Below are 23805 nucleotides of genomic sequence, written 5' to 3'. Positions count from 1 at the left end.
TCGAGGACATTCATTGTCCTGCTCCACAACCAGAGGATCACAATCGCAACGAAGACCCGGGCTTCTGCGAGGATCCGGATATATACATAGAGTTCGATGATGGAGTATTTTATCAGGCGAGCCTTGATGGCTTGGATGTGGCTATTACAGCCGACTTCCCCCGCCCTTACTCCTTCTCTATTGTAAGTATTCAAATAGTTTCCTCAAAAAGAAACCCCTACTTGCACTTTATCCATTGTACTAAACCGTATTTTATAGGATCCGCGCTCGGCAAGCCGCACTCCCTTGAGAGCGGCCCCTACGCAGGGTGATCGTTCAAAACGAAAAGAAACTAGGAGCCCTGTCAAGCCTTCTCCTCCTTCAAAGAGGTATGTCCGTTGATATGTGCCTAAGCATGAGTTTGGATTGTTAAATTTCCCTTCTACCTTTGTTTTAGGAGGAGCACGCGGCAGATAGTGGGAAAACGCCCTGCTAGCCAGATGTCAGCCAATCCGGCGCCGGACTCGTCAACCAGGACGAGGGTTGATGCAGTGCCAGATCCGCCCCCTCATGAGGATTCGGATGATGTATCCGTCATGAATTCCGAGGTGGAGAGCGTGATGAATCACCGTCGACTGAAAGAGGCCATGTGTCGCTCCAGCTTTCTTTGAACAGGAATTTACCGCACTCATCTCTATGGATGTGTATATCCTAACCGCTCGAGACGGACTTGCCAAAGTTACTCAACTGTTTTCAAAGGATATACAGGTAAAAGTTTGTGCAAATTTAATAGATATATGCCAATAGCCCCCGAGACTTGAAGCGGTGAGGCCAACCGATTTAAGGATCGATATGACCTGCAGGTTCTCAAGGAGAAGAACAATGCGTTGTCCTAGGAACTGAAAACAAACCAGACACAGCTGAATGCCGTCACCGCAGAACTTGTGGAGATGAAAAAGGCCGCAATGACCACCGGTCAGAAGAATAAACACCATCAGAGAGACTCATATTATTCCATAATTCGGATTGTCATAACCCTGTTGCTGCAGGTCTATTAACTGGTCGGCCTGAAGAGGAAGTATCCGGATTTCGAGGCGACGTGCTTAAGGAGCTCTTCATGGTGCATGAGCGGGCCTAGAAGGCCATGAGAAGCATGGACAAGGCTTTATGGCCATCCGATACCCCGCCAGAAAGTATGGAGGGGTTGGCGAGCTTGTTCAAAGGTGCCCCGCACCGCTTTGAGCTATGGAAGGCGTCCACATGTCGTGAAGGTGCATGAGAAGCATGGGCGACGGTGAAAACACGCTATACCAAGCTCGATCCAAATCATATGGCCCGAGTTGGACCACAGTGGCTAGACGGGAAGGAAATTCGGGTGAACTTGGTGTATGACCAAGTAATGATAGCCGCGAAGTATTCGCAAGAAGACTGTAGTTTAGACAGTCTTATAGATGACATTGATAAGGAGTAGGCATGTGATTCAATGTATCTATGTACTTTATGATCAACCTTATCTCCAGCCGAACATGTCAAAAAATTGTCATTGCAGGCCTTCGGCTTCAACCTCCGAACCGGGAAGGTGGAGTGTTTCCGGATACCATGTAAGAATGTAAAAAACATTCATTATGTCCGGAAACCAGGCAATCCGGCCATATTGCTCAAACAGACGAATTTTTGTTCGGGTAGTTATGTTATATTACTTATTTAACGTAAGAAACATCTTCCAAGGAAAATAGTTCCGTTAGGGGTTCCTTTCCTTGGGTTGGCATGCTTAATTATGCGTGCCTAGGCTTTGATCCAAATTACGGGGAGGCTACCCCGTATAATTTCCCTTCTGAGAAGAGTTACAGAAATGTATTCATTCTGTCGTTGCTTGCCGACCAATTATTTCCTTAAGAATGCTAGCTTTCGGCTTCACCCGTCTGAGGTTCAAGCCCGGATTACCCGGTTGTAACAGTCGCAGAGGTACTCCCTTTACACCCTAGCCGAACAATCGGGAACGTAGGGTATAAACACAGGAGTGAGGCAACTCAGCTTGGAAAAAAACTTAAGTCATAGAGGTGCATATAATGGCAGCGAATTGTATGTAACAAACGACATAGGCAATGTAAGCTATAAGCTTTTAGTAGGAAGCTTCGTAAAAGAAGCCCCCAGTCATAGTGGGGCGTATACATTTAAAGATGTTTACCCCTAACAGTTCGGTAGGTCCGAACATACACTGGGATATAAAAAAAGGAAAAATAAAAAAGAAGAGAAAGAAAGAAGAGGAGAAAGAAAAGGAGCCTAGAAACATAAAGGAGGTGGTCGGACTATGCATAGAACCGTTGAAGCCGAGCAGCGTTCCATGGGTTCGGCTCAAGGCGATTATCCGATGCATTACGAAGGCGATAGGCTCCCCCTGTGAGAACATCATCTATGATGAAGGGGCCCTCTCATTTTGGTTTGAGCTTGTCTTTCTTCTTCACTGGGAGACGTAAGACGAGATCGCCAACATTCTATGTCTTGGCCCGCACTTCCCTGCTTTGGTATTGCCTGGCCTGTTGCTGATAGAATGCGGAACGGGCCTTTCCAATATCACGCTCTTCTTCAAGGCCATCTAGGTCATCTTGCTGAACGAGCTCGGCTTCTCGCTCTTCGTACATGCGCACTCGAGGTGAGTCATGAATAATATCACAGGGCAAAACAGCCTCTGCACCATACACCATGAAGAAAGGTGTGTATCCGGTTGTCCGATTAGGCGTACTCCGTAGCCCCCAGAGCATGGAATCGAGTTCCTCAACCCAATGCTTATCTGACTCCTGCAGGGAGCGCACCAGTCTAGGTTTAATGCCGCTCATTATCAGGCCATTAACCTGTTCAACCTGACCGTTCGTTTAAGGGTGGTAGATGGATGCATAGTCGAGCTTAATGCCCAAGTTAGCACACCAGTTTTTTACCTCATTGGCTGTGAAATTGGAGCCATTATAAGTGATGATGCTGTGCGGGACACCATAACGGTGTACCACGCAGGATATAAAGTCGATCACTGGCCCTGCTTCAGCTGTCTTTATTGGTTTGGCCTCTATCCACTTAGTTAATTTATCCACCATGACCAGTAAAAATTTCTTTTTGTGGCTTCCCCCTTTAAGGGGTCTGACCATCTCTAGCCCCCAGACCGCAAAAGGCCAAGCGATGGGGATTGTTCGTAAGGCAGTGGGAGGCATGTGACTTTGGTTGGCGAAAAGCTGACATCCTACGCAACGTTGCGCAAGGTCTTTTGCGTCTGCTCAGGCCGTTGGCCAGAAGAAACTTGTCCGGAAGGCCTTGCTTACGAGGGCCCGAGCTGCCGCATGATGGCCGCCCAGACCAGCATGTATTTTAGCCAAGAGTTACCGTCCCTCCTCTTCGGCGATGCACCTTTGAAGGACTCCAGTAGTACTTTTCTTGTATAGTTCACCTTCATGCACTTTATAGGCTTTAGAACGTCGAACTATGCAACTGGCCTCATTTTGATCATCGGGAAGCTCCTGTCTATTAAGGTAGGCCAGGAAGGGTTCGGTCCATGGAGCAATAACGGCCATGATTTCATGGGTAGAGGGTGTTATTTCGGTATCCGGACCCCCGATGATATCTGTATTGTGTTCGGCTGCGGGGGGCGTGACCAGGTCTGGACTAGTATTTCCGCTCTCGTCCTACCACACTACGGATGGCTTGAAGAGCCTTTCCACAAAGGTATTCGGTGGGACGTGGTCACGCTTGGTGCCCATTCGAGCAAGGATATCTGCCGCCTGGTTGCTGTCTTGAGCAACGTGATGAAACTCGAGCCCTTCGAACCGAGCCGATATTTTTAATACGGCGTTCCGATACGCCGCCATTTTAGGATCTTTTGCATCAAACTCTCCATTTATCTGGGATATTGTGAGGTTTGAATCACCGCGCACCTCGAGGCGTTGTATGCCCATCGAGACAGCCATTCGGAGACCATGTAGAAGTGCTTCGTATTCGGCTGCGTTATTGGAGTCCGTATACATGATCTACAACATGTAGCGAACTGTGTCCCCCATGGGGGATGTCAATATGACACCAGTCCTAGTCCGGCTAACATTTTAGAGCCGTCAAAGTACATAATCCAGTTGGAATATGAGCTGTACTCCTTAGGGAGCTCGACTTCCGTCCACTCGGCGACGAAGTCAGCCAGCACCTGAGATTCAATAGCTTGGCGCGGCTTGTATGTAATTTCAAATGGCAAGAGCGCAATGGCCCATTTAGCTATGCGGCCAGTGGCGTCCCTATTATTAATAATGCCATTAAGTGGTACTTCAGATGCCACCGTGATCAAACACTCTTGAAAATAGTGTCGGAGTTTGCGGGATGCCATAAAGACCGCGTAAGCTATCTTTTGATAGTGAGGGTATCATGATTTGCATGGTGTAAGGACCGCTGACACATAGTATACTAGTTTCTGGATGGGGAATTTATGTCCCGCTTCCTCTCGCTCGACGACGAGTATGGCGCTCACTACCTCGTGAGTTGCCGATATATAGAGAAACATGGGCTTGCCAACACTTGGTGCGGCTAGGATTGTGTTGCCTGCTAATAAGGTTTTTATTTCTGCCAATCCGGCTGTAGCCGCGTCCGTCCATTCGAAGTGGTTGGTGCGTCTGAGCAGTCTATAAAGAGGTAATGCTTTTTCTCCTAATCTGGAGATGAAGCAGCTCAAAGTTGCCACACACCATGCTAGTTTTTGGACCTGCTTTAAGTTCGTTGGTATGACCAATTGTGACAAGGCTCGGATTTTGGCTGGGTTCGCTTCAATTCCTCTATTGGAGATAATGAACCCCAACAGCTTTCTGGCTGGAACGCCGAAAACACATTTTTCCGGATTAAGCCTTATGTCATATGTTCAGAGGTTGTCAAATGTGAGGCAGAGATCGTCCACCAATGATTCGATGTGTTTACTCTTGATGACCACATCGTCCACATATGCCTCCACTGTCTTGCCAATTTGTTTTTCCAAACATGTTTGAATCATGCGATGGTAAGTGGCACCAGCGTTTTTAAGCCCAAAAGGCATAGTGTTGAAACAAAAAGGCCCATACGGGGTAATGAACACCGTTGCGGCCTAGTCGGACTCCTTCATCTTAATCTGATGGTATCCGGAGTAAGCATCAAGGAAACACAATGAATCGTGTCTTGCGGTTGCGTCGATAATCTGGTCAATGCGGGGCAACGGGAAAGGGTCCTTGGGGTAGGCCTTATTGAGGTCTTTGAAATCGACACAAAGGCGCCAGGATTTATCTTTCTTTGGTACCATGACCAAGTTGGCTAGCCAATCCGGGTGTTTGATTTCTCTGATGAACCCGGCCTCGAGTAACATAGCTAGAAAATCGCCGTAGCGTTTGCTTGACCAGTTTAAACCCCATGATTATGTTGAGGCTATGTTCGGCTAGTCTGCATGGGATTCCGGGCATGTCCGAAGGGTGCCAGGCAAAGATATCCCAATTTTCACGCAGGAATGCTCGTAGGGCGGCGTCGACTGCCGGATCCAGCTGTGCTCCGATCGACGCTGTTTTGTTAGGATCCATCGGGTGCACTTGAAATTTAACTATTTCATCTGCTGGTTTGAAAGAGGTAGATTTGGGCCTCTTATCGAGGATCACATCGTCTTTGTCCATCGTGGATCGCAGGGTGGTTAGTTATTCGGCCGCAAGGGCTTCAGACAGTGCCTCGAGGGCCAAGGATGCGGTTTTGTTTTCGGCGCGGAGTGCTATATCCGGATCACTTGTGATAGTGATTGTTCCGTTGGGCCCCGGCATTTGAAGCTTCATGTACCCGTAATGGGGTATGGCTTGTAAGCGTGAGAAGGTGTCCCGCCCTAAAAGGGCGTGATATCCGCTGTTGAAGGGGGCCACGTGGAAAAGCAACTCTTCGGACCTGTAATTCTCAGGTGTGCCGAATACCACATCAAGTTTATTTTTCCCGAACATCGTGCTTCACGACTGGGGATGATGTCTCGAAAGGTGGTACTGCATTTCTCGATGCGGGCCTTGTCAATTTGCATTTTATGAAGCGTGTCCTCATAGATGAGGTTAAGTCCGCTGCCGCCGTCCATGAGCACCGTGGTGAGTGAAAAGTCATCCACAATTGGGTTTAAGACCAAGGCGGCTGGTGCTCGGACTGATCGGGCCCTTGGTGCATGTTGGGGAATGTAGCAGAAATTCAAAATTTTCTACGCATCACCAAGATCAATCTATGGAGTAATCTAGCACCGAGGGGAAGGGGAGTGCATCTACATACCATTGTAGATCGCTAAGCAGAAGCGTTGCAAGAACGCGGATGAAGGAGTCGTACTCGTAGCGATTCAGATCGCGGTTGATACCGATCTAAGCGCCGAACCATGGCGCCTCCGCGTTCAACACACGTGCAGCCCGGTGACGTCTCCCACGCCTTGATCCAGCAAGGAGAGAGGGAGAGGTTGGGGAAGACTCCGTCCAGCAGCAGCACAACGGCGTGGTGGTGGTGGAGGAGCGTGGCACTCCAGCAGGGCTTCGCCAAGCACCGCAAGAGACGAGGAGGGAGAGGGGTAGGGCTGCGCCATGAGGGAGATGTTCTCGTGTCTATGGCAGCCCCAAACCCCCACTATATATAGGGGAAAGGGAGGGGCTGCGCCCCCACCCAGGTTTCCACCTCTAGGGGTGGCGGCCAGCCCTAGATGGGACTTGGAGGGGCGGCCAAGGGGGGAGAGAGGGGGGCGCACCACTAGGTGGGCCTTAGGCCCATCTGAGCCTAGGGTTTCCCCTTTTCCCTTCTCTCTTCGCCTTGGGCCCTGGTGGGGGGGGGGGCGTACCAGCTCACCTGGGGCTGGTCCCCTCCCACACTTGGCCCACGCAGCCCTCTGGGGCTGGTGGCCCCACCTGGTGGACCCCCGGGACCCTCCCGGTGGTCCCGGTACGTTACCGATAGCACCCGAAACTTTTCCGGTGACCAAAACAGGACTTCCCATATATAAATCTTTACCTCCGGACCATTCCGGAACTCCTCGTGACGTCCGGGATCTCATCCGGGACTCCGAACAACATTCGGTAACCACGTATATCTATTCCCTATAACCCTAGCGTCATCGAACCTTAAGTGTGTAGACCCTACGGGTTCGGGAACCATGCAGACATGACCGAGACGTTCTCCGGCCAATAACCAACAGCGGGATCTGGATACCCATGTTGGCTCCCACATGTTCCACGATGATCTCATCGGATGAACCACGATGTCAAGGATTCAATCAATCCCGTATACAATTCCCTTTGTCTACCGGTATAGTACTTGCCCGAGATTCGATCGTCGGTATCCCGATACCTTGTTCAATCTCGTTACCGGCATGTCTCTTTACTCATTCCGTAACACATCATCCCGTGATCAACTCCCTGGTCACATTGTGCACATTATGATGATGTCCTACCGAGTGGGCCCAGAGATACCTCTCCGTTTACACAGAGTGACAAATCCCAGTCTCGATTCGTGCCAACCCAACAGACACTTTCGGAGATACCTGTAGTGCACCTTTATAGCCACCCAGTTACGTTGTGACGTTTGGTACACCCAAAGCATTCCTACGGTATCCGGGAGTTGCATAATCTCATGGTCTAAGGAAATGATACTTGACATTAGAAAAGCTCTTAGCAAATGAACTACACGATCTTGTGCTAGGCTTAGGATTGGGTCTTGTCCATCACATCATTCTCCTAATGATGTGATCCCGTTATCAACGACATCCAATGTCCATGGTCAGGAAACCGTAACCATCTATTGATCAACGAGCTAGTTAACTAGAGGCTTACTAGGGACATGGTGTTGTCTATGTATCCACACATGTATCTGAGTTTCCTATCAATACAATTTTAGCATGGATGATAAACGATTATCATGAACAAGGAAATATAATAATAACCAATTTATTATTGCCTCTAGGGCATATTTCTAACAGTCTCCCACTTGCACTAGAGTCAATAATCTAGTTCACATCGCCATGTGATTAATACCCAAGAGTTTACTAGAGTCAATAATCTAGTTCACATCACCATGTGAATGTAATGAATCCAACACCCATGGGGTTTGTTCATATCTCGCTTGTGAGAGAGGTTATTAGTCAACGAGTGTGAACCTTTCAGATCCGTGTGTGCTTTACGAATATCTATGTCATCTTGTAGATGCAGCTACCACGCGCTACTTGGAGCTATTTCAAATAACTGCTCTACTATACGAATCCGGTTTACTACTCAGAGTCATCCGGATTAGTGTCAAAGTTTGCATCGACGTAACCCTTTACGACGAACTCCTTTTCACCTCCATAATCGAGAAAATTCCTTAGTCCACTAGATACTAAGGATAAGTTCGACCGCTGTCATGTGATCCATTCCCGGATCACTATTGTACCCCTTGACTAACTCATGGCAAGGCACACTTCATGTGCGGTACACAGCATAGCATACTGTAGAGCCTACGTCTAAAGCATAGGGGATGACCTTCGTCCTTTCTCTCTCTTCTGCTGTGGTCAGGTCTTGAGTCTTACTCAATACTCACACCTTGTAACATAGCCAAGAACTCCTTCTTTGCTGATCTATTTTGAACTCCTTCAAAAACTTGTCACGGTATGTATTCATTTGAAAGTACTATTAAGCGTTTTTGATCTATCCTTATAGATCTTGATGCTCAATGTTCAAGTAGCTTAATCCAGGTTTTCCATTAAAAACACTTTTCAAATAACCCTGTATGCTTTCCAGAAATTCTACATCATCTCTGATCAACAATATGTCAACAACATATACTCATCAGAAATTCTATAGTGCTCCCACTCACTTCTTTGGAAATACAAGTTTCTCATAAACTTTGTATAAACCCAAAATCTTTGATCATCTCATCAAAGCGTACATTCCAACTCCGAGATGCTTACTCCAGTTCTTAGAAGGATTGCTGGAGCTTTGCATACTTGTTAGCATCTTTCAGGATTGACAAAAACCTTCTGGTTGTATCACATACAACCTTTCCTCAAGAAAATCGTCGAGGAAACAATGTTTTGATATCCTATCTGCAAGATTTCATAAATAATGCAGTAACTACTAATACAATTCCAACAGACTCTTAGCATCGCTACGAGTGAGAAAGTCTCATCGTAGTCAACTCCTTGAACTTGTCGGAAAACATCTTAACGACAAGCCGAGCTTTCTTAATGGTGACACTTACCATCATTGTCTGTCTTCCTTTTAAAATCCATCTGCACCCAACAGCCTTACGACCATCAAGTATTTCTACCAAAGTCTATACTTTCCTTTTATACATGGATCCTCTCTCAGATTTCATGGCCTCGAGCCATTCGTCGGAATCCGAGCCCACCATCGCTTCTCCATAGCTCGTAGGTTCATTGTTGTCTAGCAACATGACTTCCAAGACAGGATTACGTACCACTCTGAAGTAGTACGCATCCTTATCGACCTACGAGGTTTGATAGTGACTTGATCCGAATTTTCATGATCACTATCATAAGCTTCCACTTCAATTGGTGTAGGTGCCACAGGAACAACTTCCTGTGCCCTGCTACACACTAGTTGAAGTTATGGTTCAATAACCTCATCAAGTCTCCACCATCCTCCCACTCAATTCTTTCGAGAGAAACTTTTTCTCGAGAAAGGACCTGTTTCCTTCCAGATCTGAAACAGGAGGTATACCCAACTGTTTTGGGTATTCTATGAAGATGCATTTATCCGCTTTGGGTTCGAGCTTATCAGCCTGAAACTTTTTCACATAAGCATCGCAGCCCCAAACTTTTAAGAAACGACAACTTAGGTTTCTCTAAACGGTGTCGTCTCAATGGAATTGCCTGGTGCCCTATTTAAAGTGAATGCGGTTGTCTCTAATGCCTAACCCATAAACGATAGTGGTAAAGAGACATCATGGTATGCACCATATCCAATAGGGTGCAGTTATGATGTTCGGACACACCATCACATTGTGGTGTTCCAGGCGGTATTAATTATGAAACACTTTCCACAATGTCTTAATTGTGTGCCAAACTCGTAACTCAGATATCTCTATGATCATATCATATACATTTTATCCTCTTGTCACGACGATCTTCAACTTCACTCTGAAATTACTTGAATCTTTCAATAATTCAGACTTGTGTTTTAGCAAGTAAATATTCTCAGCATCTACTCAAATCATCTATGAAGTAAGAACATATCGATATCCACTGCGTGCCTCAGCACTCATTGGACTGCACACATCAAATGTATTACTTCCAATAAGTTGCTCTCTTGTTCCATCTTACTGAAAACGAGGCCTTTCAGTCATCTTGCCCATGTGGTATGATTTGCATGTCTCAAGTGATTCAAAATCAAGTGATTCCAAACGATCCATCTGCATGGAGTTTCTTCATGCATATATACCAATAGAGATGGTTCGCATGTCTCAATCCTTTCAAAAACGAGTGAGTCCAAAGATCCATCTACATGGAGCTTCTTCATGCGTTCTATACCAATATGACTCAAATGGCAGTGCCACAAGTATGTGGTACTATCATTACTATTTTATATCTTTTGGCACGAACATGTGTATCACTGCGATCGAGATTCATTTTAGGTGCAAGACCATTGAAGGTATTATTCAAATAAACAGAGTAACCATTATTCTCCTTAAATGAATAACCGTATTGCGATAAACATAATCCAATCATGTTTATGCTCAATGCAAACACCAAATAACAATTATTTAGGTTTAACACCAATCTCGATGGTAGAGGGAGCATGCGATGCTTGATCACATCAACCTTGGAAACACTTCCAACACATATCGTCATCTCACCTTTAGCTAGTCTCCGTTTATTCCGCAGCTTTTATTTCGAGTTACTAACACTTAGCAACCGAACCGGTATCTAATACCATGGTGCTGCTAGGAGTACTAGTAAAGTACACATTCATATAATGTATATCCAATATACTTCTGTCGACCTTGCCTGCCTTCTCATCTACCAAGTATCTAGGGTAGTTCTGCTTCAGTGACCGTTCCCCTCATTACAGAAGCACTTAGTCTCGGGTTTGGGTTCAACCTTGGGATTCTTCACTAGAGCAGCAAATGATTTGCTGTTTCATGAAGTATCCCTTTTGCCCTTGCCCTTCTAGAAACTAGTGTTTTACTAACCATCAACAATTGATGCTCCTTCTTGATTTCTACTTTCGCGGTGTCAAACATCGCGAGTTGCTCAAGGATCATCATGTCTATCCCTGATATGTTATAGTTCATCACGAAGCTCTAATAGCTTGGTGGCAGTGACTATGGAGAACCATCACTATCTCATCTGGAAGATTAACTCCCACTCGATCCAAGTGATTGTAGTACTTAGACAATCTGAGCACATGCTCAACGATTGAGCTTTTCTCCCTTAGTTTGTAGGCTTAAGAAACTTGTCAGAGGTCTCATACCTCTTGACGTGGGCATTAGTCTGAAATCCCAATTTCAGTCTTTGGAACATCTCATATGTTCTGCGACGTTTCAAAACCGTCTTGTCACCACAATTTTAAACCGTTAGCATCACACACTGAACTATCACATAGTCATCAAAACGTGTATGTCATATGTTTCGTAACATCTACAGACGACGCTCAAGGTTCAGCACACTGAGCGGTGCATTAAGGACATAAGCCTTCTGTGCAGCAATGAGGACAATCCTCAGTTCACGGACCCAGTCCGCATAATTGCTACTATCAACTTTCAACTAAATTTTCTCTAGGAACATATCTTAAACAGTAGAACTAAAGCGTAAGCTATGACATAATTTGCAAAGACCTTTTGACTATGTTCATGATAATTAAGTTCATCTGATTATTTAATGAACTCCCACTCAGATAGACATCCCTCTAGTCACCTAAGTGATACATGATCCGAGTCAAACTAGGCCGTGTCCGATCATCACGTGAGACGGACTAGTCATCATCGGTGAACATCTCCATGTTGATCGCATCTACTATACGACTCATGTTCAACCTTTCGATCTCTTGTGTTCCGAGGCCATGTCTGTACATGCTAGGCTCGTCAAGTCAACCTAAGTGTTTCACATGTGTTCCGAGGCCATGTCTGTACATGCTAGGCTCGTCAACACCCGTTGTATTCGAACGTTAGAATCTATCACACCCGATCATCACGTGGTGCTTTGAAACAACGGACCTTCACAACAGTGCACAGTTAGGGGGAACACGTCTCTTGAAATTTTAGTGAGGGATCATCTTATTTATGCTACCGTCGTTCTAAGCAAATAAGATGTAAACATGACAAACATCACATGCAAATCATAAAGTGACGTGATATGGCCAATATCATCTTGCGCCTTTGATCTCCATCTTCGAGGCGCGGCATGATCACCTTCGTCACCGGCATGACACCATGATCTCCATCATCATGATCTCCATCATCGTGTCTTCATGAAGTTGTCTCGCCAACTATTACTTCTACTACTATGGCTAACGGTTAGCAATAAAGTAAAGTAATTACATGGCGTTTTCATTGACACGCAGGTCATACAATAAATTAAGACAACTCCTATGGCTCCTTCCGGTTGTCATACTCATCGACATGCAAGTCGTGATTCCTATTACAAGAACATGATCAATCTCATACATCACATATATCATTCATCACATCCTTTTGGCCATATCACATCACATAGCATACCCTGCAAAAACAAGTTAGACGTCCTCTAATTGTTGTTGCATGTTTTACGTGGCTGCTATGGGATTCTAGCAAGAACGTTTCTTACCTACGCAAAAGCCAAAACGTGATATGCCAATTTCTATTTACCCTTCATAAGGACCCTTTTCATCGAATCCGATCCGACTAAAGTGGGAGAGACAGACACCCGCTAGCCACCTTATGCAACTAGTGCATGTCAGTCGGTGGAACCTGTCTCACGTAAGAGTACGTGTAAGGTCGGTCCGGGCCGCTTCATCCCACGATGCCGCCGATTCAAGATAAGACTAGTAACGGCAAGTAAATTGACAAAATCGACGCCCACAACTACTTTGTGTTCTACTCGTGCATAGAAACTACGCATAGACCTAGCTCATGATGCCACTGTTGGGGAATGTAGCAGAAATTCAAAATTTTCTACGCATCACCAAGATCAATCTATGGAGTAATCTAGCACCGAGGGGAAGGGGAGTGCATCTACATACCATTGTAGATCGCTAAGTGGAAGCGTTGCAAGAACGCGGATGAAGGAGTCGTACTCGTAGCGATTCAGATCGCGGTTGATACCGATCTAAGCGCCGAACCACGGCGCCTCCGCGTTGAACACACGTGCAGCCCGGTGACATCTCCCACGCCTTGATCCAGCAAGGAGAGAGGGAGAGGTTGGGGAAGACTCCGTCCAGCAGCAGCACAACGGCGTGGTGGTGGTGGAGGAGCGTGGCACTCCAGCAGGGCTTCGCCAAGCACCGCAAGAGACGAGGAGGGAGAGGGGTAGGGCTGCGCCATGAGGGAGATGTTCTCGTGTCTATGGCAGCCCCAAACCCCCACTATATATAGGGGAAAGGGAGGGGCTGCGCCCCCACCTAGGTTTCCACCTCTAGGGGTGGAGGCCAGCCCTAGATGGGACTTGGAGGGGCGGCCAAGGGGGGAGAGAGGGGGGCGCACCACTAGGTGGGCCTTAGGCCCATCTGAGCCTAGGGTTTCCCCTTTTCCCTTCTCTCTTCGCCTTGGGCCCTGGTGGGGGGGGGGGCGTACCAGCTCACCTGGGGCTGGTTCCCTCCCACACTTGGCCCACGCAGCCCTCTGGGGCCGGTGGCCCCACCTGGTGGACCTCCGGGACCCTCTCGGTGGTCCCGGTACGTTACCGATAGCACCCGAAACTTTTCCGGTGACCAAAGCAGGACTTGCCATATATAAATCTTTACCTCCGGACCATTCCGAAACTCCTCGTGACGTCCGGGATCTCATCCGGGACTCCGAACAACATTCGGTAACCACGTATATCTATTCCCTATAACCCTAGCGTCATCGAACCTTAAGTGTGTAGACCCTACGGGTTCGGGAACCATGCAGACATGACCGAGACGTTCTCCGGCCAATAACCAACAACGGGATCTGGATACCCATGTTGGCTCCCACATGTTCCACGATGATGTCATCGGATGAACCATGATTTCAAGGATTCAATCAATCCCGTATACAATTCCCTTTGTCTACCGGTATAGTACTTGCCCGAGATTCGATCGTCGGTATCCCGATACCTTGTTCAATCTCCTTACCGGCAAGTCTCTTTACTCGTTCCGTAACACATCATCCCGTGATCAACTCCTTGGTCACATTGTGCACATTATGATGATGTCCTACCGAGTGGCCCAGAGATACCTCTCCGTTTACACGGAGTGACAAATCCCAGTCTCGATTCGTGCCAACCCAACAGACACTTTCGGAGATACCTGTAGTGCACCTTTATAGCCACCCAGTTACGTTGTGACGTTTCGTACACCCAAAGCATTCCTACGGTATCCGGGAGTTGCACAATCTCATGGTCTAAGGAAATGATACTTGACATTAGAAAAGCTCTTAGCAAACGAAATACACGATCTTGTGCTAGGCTTAGGATTGGGTCTTGTCCATCACATCATTCTCCTAATGATGTGATCCTGTTATCAACGACATCCAATGTCCATGGTCAGGAAACCGTAGCCATCTATTGATCAACGAGCTAGTTAACTAGAGGCTTACTAGGGACATGGTGTTGTCTATGTATCCACACATGTATCTGAGTTTCCTATCAATACAATTTTAGCATGGATAATAAACGATTATCATGAACAAGGAAATATAATAATAACCAATTTATTATTGCCTCTAGGGCATATTTCTAACAGTGCATCATCCGCGGTGAAAGTGATTGCCGCGTCGTTCCAAGGGCTTATTGCGGTTACTTTGTTGATTTCGGCGAGGTCGCGAGTGCCCTTTTACGCCGATTATTTGAGGAGAAGGTCTTGAAGACCATGAAGACGTTAACGTCGTCATTCTCTGGAGAGTACTTCTCTAGAGTAGCAATGGTGAGGATAGCCTCACCGCTTTTAGCGACCTGCCGGAGTACCCAACACGCCCGAAGGCTATGAGTTGGCTCGGTGCTCGGTGTGGCATGTATCTGACATGGCTTGTCGAGGAGTTCGTCAAGAACAGACCTATGTCCTGTGAAGGGTTTATTTTTCTTGCCGGTGGACTTATGATCGGATGCCTTGTAAGGGTGCACCCGTTTTGCTTGAGCAGTGTTCTACTTAAAGGCAGTAGGCTCCAATTGGGTTTTTTGGGCCTTCCATATACTTTCCATCGAGCAGTACTTTCGTACTATGTGTGATAGTTCCGTAAAATTCTGTATGTGACGGTGGTCGAGGGCATTCTTTATTCCCTCATCGGTGCAATTCTGATGAAAAACCGAGACCGGATCATCGGTGCAGCAATCTTTAATCTTGTTTTTGACAAGTGAAACCTAGCCCAAAAGTGATGGACCGATTCCTGAGGTTGCTGTCGTACATACATTAGGTCGTATATGTCAAGAGGGCCTGAATTGCTTGAACAATATTGATTGTGGTGGGCGGGTGGTTTAAAACTTGAATCCCTGCCCAAGATTGTGTTCGGAGTTTGTAAAATCTCCGAGGTCACCGGTTCGGGTCCGGGAAGATTCGAATGCTCCCTGGACCCTAAGTCCGACCCTGAGCTCGGGGGACGTGGGGTTTCCTCCAAAGGAGGAGTATTCGGTTCCGCATGTTCGGAGATTCGAACATAGCTGGTCTTCAACTTAGGAAAAGAAGTGTTCTTGTCTCGTTCCTCGACGACCGCCACCAGGTGAGTGATCGGTGGGGAGTTGATTTCCCTCTGGTCGGGTTTAAGCCCGATCCGATCATAATCTGTTGAAAACCCTAGGGCGGCGATGCGATCTAACAGCTCGTTCAAGGACAAGATATCTGCAGGATCCATCTTTTCGGAGTGTTCGAGACCGATGCGGAGGTGATGTTTAGCGATCGCGGGGGACGCCGTCGACTTGACGGCCATGCGGGCGCCCATGGTGAAACCGCCGATCTGGAGGACCTATCCTGGAGTCAGGCTCCTTCCAGAAGTGATATCGTTGTTGATGACAAGGCGAGCCATCGATCCCTCTGTCGACAACACGATGGAATTCTCAATGAAAGCACCAATGTCGGTGTCAAAACCGGCAGATCTCGGGTAGGGGGTCCCGAACTGTGCGTCAGAGGATCGATGGTAACAAGGGACAAGTGGGGAACAATCTTTACCCAGGTTCTGGCCCTCTTAATGGAGGTAAAACACTACGTCCTGCTTGATTGTATTCGATGAGTATAGGGGTTACAAGAGTTGATCTACCTCGAGATCGTAATGGCTAAACCCTAGCTGTCTAGCCTATGAGAATTCTGATAGCCTCTATGGACTAAACCCTCCGGTTTATATACACACCGGAGGGATCTAGGGTTATACAGAGTCGGTTTGCAAAGGTAGGAATAGTACATCCGGACACCAAACTTGTAGTCCACGCATATAGGAGTCCTGCCCGGACGCGTGAGATTGTCTTCTGCTATTATCTTCACGGCCCATCAGTCCGGCCCGTATAGAATAGGCCAGCCACCCAAGGACCCCCTAATCCAGGACTCCCTCAATGACCAAGGGGGAGGCGTGCGCCATTTGGAGAGGTGTATGGCCGCCCACTCAGGATAGCATTATCAGTCTGATCACAAAAGTGTAGGGGCAATTCAAGGTGGGTGGTTGTTTCCTGGGTCCTAAGGCATAGCTGACAGACCGGGTCATGCAACCAAGCCCCAAACTGCTAGGCAGTCGGCATGAGAATCCTGTTGTGGAGGACGAGCCAAGGGAAATTTCTACACTTTGGTTCTACAATGGGTCGTCTAATCTTGTCGCTCTAGAATTTTGAGTGAGAGCCATTGAATTGTGCCATGTGGGCGGAGCTGGACGAATACACCCCATTGACTTGCCAACTCCAGGAGATGGAGTCCGTCATTTGTGAGTCCAGATCCGTGGAGGAGATGATGGTTGCCAAGTCGATGGACTGACACACACTTGTTATGGTCTGCTTAATCTTTCCACCGAATGGATCCAATTGTCATTGAGAAACTTGTTGTGCACTATCCTGTTTTTTTTGAGACGCAATCATGAAAAGCTTTAGGTAATGCAGAGGCAAGGCCCCGACGCCAGCCCAATTGTCGTGCCATGAAGTGGCCTTCTTTCCATCTCAGAAGGTGATGGTCATGGATGTTCGGAAACATTGTAGAAAACAATTTTTTTCCTGTACCTAAGTATAAGCCAAGGATCGCTATGAAGATGCAAGACATGTTTAGATCTTATCTTTATCAACTACGCAGCAGAGAGAAGAGTTGATGAAGATCATTGGTGCATATTCCTGTAGCTAGGATCAAACTTCCCAACCATAGATTTTTTTCTCCCTCGAACTAGGTTAAAAGAAATGACCCCTCCGCCTGTATCCGCAAATACGAGATCATCAATCTAGTAGGGCTTCACCGTCCAGGACGAAGAAGTGCCAAAGAACTAGGGTGGAGGTGGAGAAACCTATCATTGAAAGATGAGACACACACACACACACAGAGAGAGAGAGAGAGGAAGGGGAGGGTGCAACCTTACAGGAACTTGTGTGTCCTTGGGGGGCTGCCCGTCCCCTCTATTTATAATAGGACAAGGGGGGCGACTTGGGAGAGGGGCAACCCCTAGTCTCGTCGCACCAAGGTTTGAGGATCTCTAGGGGTCCTCTCCATCCTTCCCTTGTGCCCACAAAGTATGGAAGGGATCCGAAGGATCCATCCTTTCCTTCTCTTGCGCCTTTTGGTGCCTTGGCCCTCAAGCTGGGTAGAGAGGGTGTGTACCGCATGGGTCCATGTGTCCCAAGTGGCTGCTGCCCTTTGGTCTCACCAAGGTGGTAGCTACTAGAACTTTCCAGGGCCTTCGGGATATTCACGGCAATCTCAAAATTTTGCGGTTTCATCCGAAACATTTTCAGAACCTCTTTGAATCACTTTCTTTATATACAAAACTTTTCAATATATCCGAAACATATCCGGTATATTATTCTCCCACTCCATACCATCTACTCCCTCCGTTCCTAAATATAAGTCTTTCTAGAGATTTCAACAAGTGGCTACATACGGAGCAAAATGAATGAATCTACACTCTAAAATATGTCTACATACATCCGTATGTTGTAGTCCATTTGAAATGTCTAAAAAGACTTATATTTAGAAACGGAGGGAGTAGTACTCAATAGATTGATGAACCTTAAGCATGTGACCCCGTAGGTCCGGTCATGTGTAGACATGACCTAGAACTCCTTCCGGTCAATAATCAATAGCGGCATCTGTGCATCCATATGGACTCCTAAACATACATGAATTATTAATTGAGCGGACATTTTGTTTACGTACACAATTCCATTTACTTCACAATATAACATAACTCGAGGCAATAATTTATCCAGTTCCTTGTGAAGCAACAATTTGATCGGAATACCAAAGTTATCCTCATTACCGGGGGTTTTTCTTCTCATTTTCACATTTTGGTATCCCCGTAATCATATCACGTTGTGTCTGGCCAGACAATGATGGATGACATAATGCCGAGAGGGTCAAAAGAGTATCTCTCCGTCGTCGGACGAGAAAATCCCAAACTTGAGCTATCAAGTCCCTTGACATACTTTTTCGATTGGCCTGAAAGTTGCCGTTATAATCACCCTATTACGGGTAACGTTTGATGAACCCCAAAGTACACTGTTCGGCATGAAGTTACTAATACTCTCCTGGTCTAAGGAGTGAGTATACGTTAACACTTGCATGATTATACTTATAACATTGTGACGATGTGATATCGAAGTATATTATTTAGTTAGGTCTGTCCAACATCATTGTTTTGCCAACAACGTGCTCCCATTGTTGCCGACATTCTTATTACTATAACAATGCCCTATGATTAGGAAATCGGGATCATCATGCAACACATGATCTAGTCTTAGAGGCGAGACTAGCGAACTTCTTGGTGTTTACATTTTGGCATGTGCAACTAGGATTTCCTCTAAATATCATATATCATGAAAATAAATAATAACATTTATTATTGTCTCTAGTGCATATTTCTTTCAGTCTCTCACTTGTACTAGAGACAATATTCTAGCCAATGCTAATGCACTTTACACATAAAATATGCTTTGCTTCATCAAACATGATCGACAAATTTAGGTCTATGTGTATATTGCATATCTTCGCATCTCAACGCTTTCACAAAATTCACAAATTGTGTACAACTGACGTTGTGTATATTTGAATCACGGGTAGGACCTGGCTCCTCACACTAAACTATTGAACCACCATCCGCAATAGTGTTTCATTGGCTATAGCCAATTTGAAACCATATCATGTTCAGAAATAAACTCTTTAATCCAAACACCCTACTTTGTTGCTTCTGAAGCGGCGATATTACTTACCTTTTGTTATAGAATTGGCCACAGTAACCTACTTGAAATGATTCTAACTTATCGTGCCACTGTTCTGTGTATAATACAATACCGTTATTGAATAAAAAATTGCTTAGATTAATGATGAAGATTGCATCGATGTAACTACATACAGCGAGTTTGAATCAGTGTAACATTTTACACTCATCTCTTCATCATCTAATAATCAATAAAACTTGACAACTTAGGTGTGAGTGCCTTGAGGATCCTTCCTAGTGGGTGATGAGAGGGGGGATGCAAGGTAGTGTATTGATGCGGTGGTCAGGATAGATGTCTCATATCCGCTCTCTTACCTTAACTCTGATAATCGCAAGTTGTAGCTTTCTCTATAGTATAATGCTAATGCTTGTTGCCTCTCATAACAGGTAGCCTTAAAAATGATGCATACTTCGTGTAAATCTGACGTAAGTTTTGCGAGTATGATTGAGTACTCATCTTGCCTTATTTATTCATTTAATGCGGATGCCGCAAATCAGATGGTAGCATTTGGAAGCGGTTAATATCTTGGTGAGTGACGAAGTTAGCTCTGTTTATCAAGGGAGTGGTTTGGGAAGTGTTATGAACGCTATTTGCTGTTGTTTATAACCTTCTTAAGGAATTTGTTCAATGCCTTTCTTGTGAGAACGGCGGGAGGAAGAGGGAGTGACTTAAAATTTATCATATTCTCGTAGTCTTATTATTTATTACTCTGAGGACATATGCTCTCTCAACTAAAATTTGAAGACGCATGAAGAGAAACACCTTTACTGTTATGTTTGTAAGAGTTCGGTATCTGCCGTTGGATAATAAATTAGCACCCCTTCTATCTCAAAATGTACATTTTTACAGAGGGAGTACGAATATATACATGTAACCATGAAGGTTGGATGGGATGTGTAACGGAAAGGGAGTCCCAAAGAGAAGGAGACGCGTGTGCGTATGCAGGGTTCAATGATAGCTCAAGTCAATCGTACGTCGATCCCATCACCTTAGCTTCACACCTAGGTTTCTTGTCAGTTGTCACCAGGGACATATGGAAGTATGAAACAATCAATCAATCGGGCTGGTGCGATCGCTAGTAATAAAAGCCTCAGACATAATTTGTCCTCCTGTGCTGGATTTTTGGATGCACCCAAGCGATCGAGCATGTAATCCGGGTTGTGGTAGCACCGTTATATATTCTGAGTTTCTGACATGGCCCCCTGTCCATCCCTGTGTACTATGGTGATCCAGCTAGCGTTCCCGCACTGATGAGCTGATGGCTTCGTTTCGCCAACCAGTGCCAGGCCTTGTGACGTGACACCGAAATGGCGTGGATTATCAAACTGTGCGTCCCGGAGACGGAGGCAAAAATCGCTGGGAAACTGGACACCTCGCCGCTGGTTACGTAGCTAGAAAGCACGCCGAGACGGATATATCATGGGTTAACTTTTCCGTCCATATGTCCACCGATCGCGACCCGGGTTGGTGGGCGAGCCGGCTAGCTGGCCGGCCATCTGTCTAGTTATGACCGATCAGTGCGCGCGCGACGGTGTGCGCATGCCGCTTAATCTTTTTCTTGTTTCGATCGGCCTGGGCGTGTATGTCTGCCGCTGCGCGGTCCCATGGTGGTGATGGATGCATGGCGGACAAGCACGGAGACGGCGAGGCCGGTTGGGCCCAACAGGAGGGAATCCGGAAGGAGAAGCGAGCAGAGGGGGCGGAGCTCGCCGTAGACATGTCGAGGCCGGTGCGTAAACGGGGCAGGGTTTCTGCTTGCCTCACATGGCCGTCGGGCCCTATATATCATGGGTGTGGGATCAGATCACACGGTTAAACTGTACTCGAATGTAGTATGCACGTAAGCTTCTTCTTGGCTGATGTTCCAAGTAATAATGCGGTTTTATTTCTGGCAATTGATTCGTTCATTTGGGAACTTATTTTTTTTCGCTTTCAGTCGATTTTGTCAGACTGCTGGCCATCTTCTTCTACTCACTCGTATGCATCGTTCATCTTTCTCCTGGAACCGCTGCCAACGCCGGCCGTGCTGCCTGGCCGTGTGTGAGCTGCTGCCTACGCCTCCCTCCAAACCCTGCCACGATCAAATCCACGACGACCTTATCGTAGCCCTCCCCCCTTCCCAGCCGCACTCGAACAAGTCAATCTCTGCCTCCCCTTCAAAGGCGATGGCATTGTCGTGTCATCAAAAACTCTAGGTTGTTCCTGGCCCGGTCTCGGTGCGGTGACCACATCTCAGCCATCGGCGCTGTTTTGTCTCCCATTAAAAATCGACTGACGCGAAGAATTTTGATCCCGAGCTCACACGCACCTGATGAACAGTAAAAAAGTAACCACATTCAACAAACGTCTGAAATTTGTTTTCTAAACATTTGACAAATTCTTCACACCCGTACAAAAATTGGTAATGAAATGACATTCATGAAGGCCTTGAAAAAAAATAGATGATCCGAGAAGACAATTGTTGGACACATTTTGAAGCATCAATTTTTTTACCAAGCCTCCAAGAATGTCATTTCATCACAACATTTTGCACATAGTTGAAACATTCATCAATGTTTATTAAAAAAAGAAGGGCCATTTGCATTTCTGTCCTTAACTCGAACCACCTACTCAGATTTGCCCCTAATTTTGAAGTTTGCTCAAATTTGCCCTTCTGCGCCGTTACCGTATGTTACCGTCCGGTCAAAGGGCTTTGACCGTCTCGAAAAAATAGCAAAAAAAATCAAAAGAATCTAAAATTTTGTGCGATCAAAGATACTCAGGTGCGCAAGATGCATGCAATTTTTCGTGCTATTTCGACATACCAGGAGCTCGTGGCAAAGGAAAACAATAAATTTGTATGCCTGTGAATAGTAAATAAAAAAAAAGAAAAAAAATGATTTTTCTTGGCATCCAAGATGCTCGGGTGCATGCAAAATTTTGTTACCAAATGACATGCGAGGAGCTCTAGAAAAAAAACCAAAATAGTGTATTTTTTCAAAGTTTTTTCCGAGCCAAATTTTGTTTTTTCTCTCCACGAGCTCCTACAATGTCCGAACACATCAAAATTTTGCACACACCTTGCGCACCCGAGCATCTTGGATGCCAAAAAAAATCATATTTTTTTGAATTTCTTGCTATTTTTTTTAATTTACTATTCACAGGCGTATATATTTATTGTTTTTCTTTGCCACGAGCTCCTGCTATGTATAAATAGCAAAAATAATTGCATGCAACTTGCGTGCCTGAGTATCTTTGATCCCACAAAATTTCAGATTTTTAAATTTTTTTGCTATTTTTTCGAGACGGTCAAAGCCCTTTGACCGGACGGAAGAGCATTTCTGTAAGGGCACCTAACGGCAGAGGGGCAAATTTGAGTAGGCTTTGAAATTAGGAGCAAAATCTGAGTAGTGGGTTTGAGTTAGGGATACAAATGTAAAAGACCCAAAAAAGAATATTTTGAACTTTTTAGAAATTTCTGGAATTTTACAGTTTAGAGAAGAGCACGTGTGCTCAGGCTCTAAAGAACACTTTTGTACTACAGATATGCTAAATGGTAGTACTAGTAAATTTATATCGTTTTACTGGAAAGGTGCTATAGTTTCTTGCATGTTAGAAATGGTCACAACTTTTTATATGAAAATTTACATTATTGCATACATAGCTTTTTTAAGGTTGATCCGCTTACCTCTCTTGACGAAAGACAGAAATCTGCAAAGGCACGCAAATCCGAGGGCATGCATCTGCAGAAACGCCTCCGGTCGTCGATCTGTGCTGTGATCTGGACACATGTATGCATAGAAATCTACATGGAAAGAAGTCAAATGGGGTAGTCCTCAAAATTGACTTTGAAAAAGTGTATGGTAAAGTTAAATGTAATGGGGAATGTTGTATGAAAATAAAAAATAATATTGGTCTGCCTTATGTCCAATTCACCTTGCTCTTGCTCATGATTGCAGAATTTCCCTGATTAGTAAAAGAAAAAAGTATATTTTTCATCCCTAAATTTTTTCGAAAGTATAGGAATTGTCCCCCAACTTCGAAACCGGCAAACATTACTCCCTCAACTTCTCAAACCAGATTACTTTAGTCCCTAAAACTCAACAGAAGCGGTTTTATGCTGACTTGGCATGGTTTTGACCAGTCTTCGCCTGGCATTCTTTTTCCTTCTGCGGGCTGCGGGCGGCTGGGGGCTGTGGCACGGCGAGGGCGCGCTCAGTGAGCAGGAGTTCTCACCATCGTCACCTGGGCAGCGTTTATTGCCGGCCGCTTCCGCTTCGCCCTACGTTAGACAACAACTCATCAAGCTGGCACCTGATCTG

This window comes from Aegilops tauschii, chromosome 1 (assembly GCF_002575655.3).
Source record: "Aegilops tauschii subsp. strangulata cultivar AL8/78 chromosome 1, Aet v6.0, whole genome shotgun sequence".
Taxonomy (NCBI): domain Eukaryota; kingdom Viridiplantae; phylum Streptophyta; class Magnoliopsida; order Poales; family Poaceae; genus Aegilops; species Aegilops tauschii.
This window is presented reverse-complemented; position numbering follows the sequence as displayed.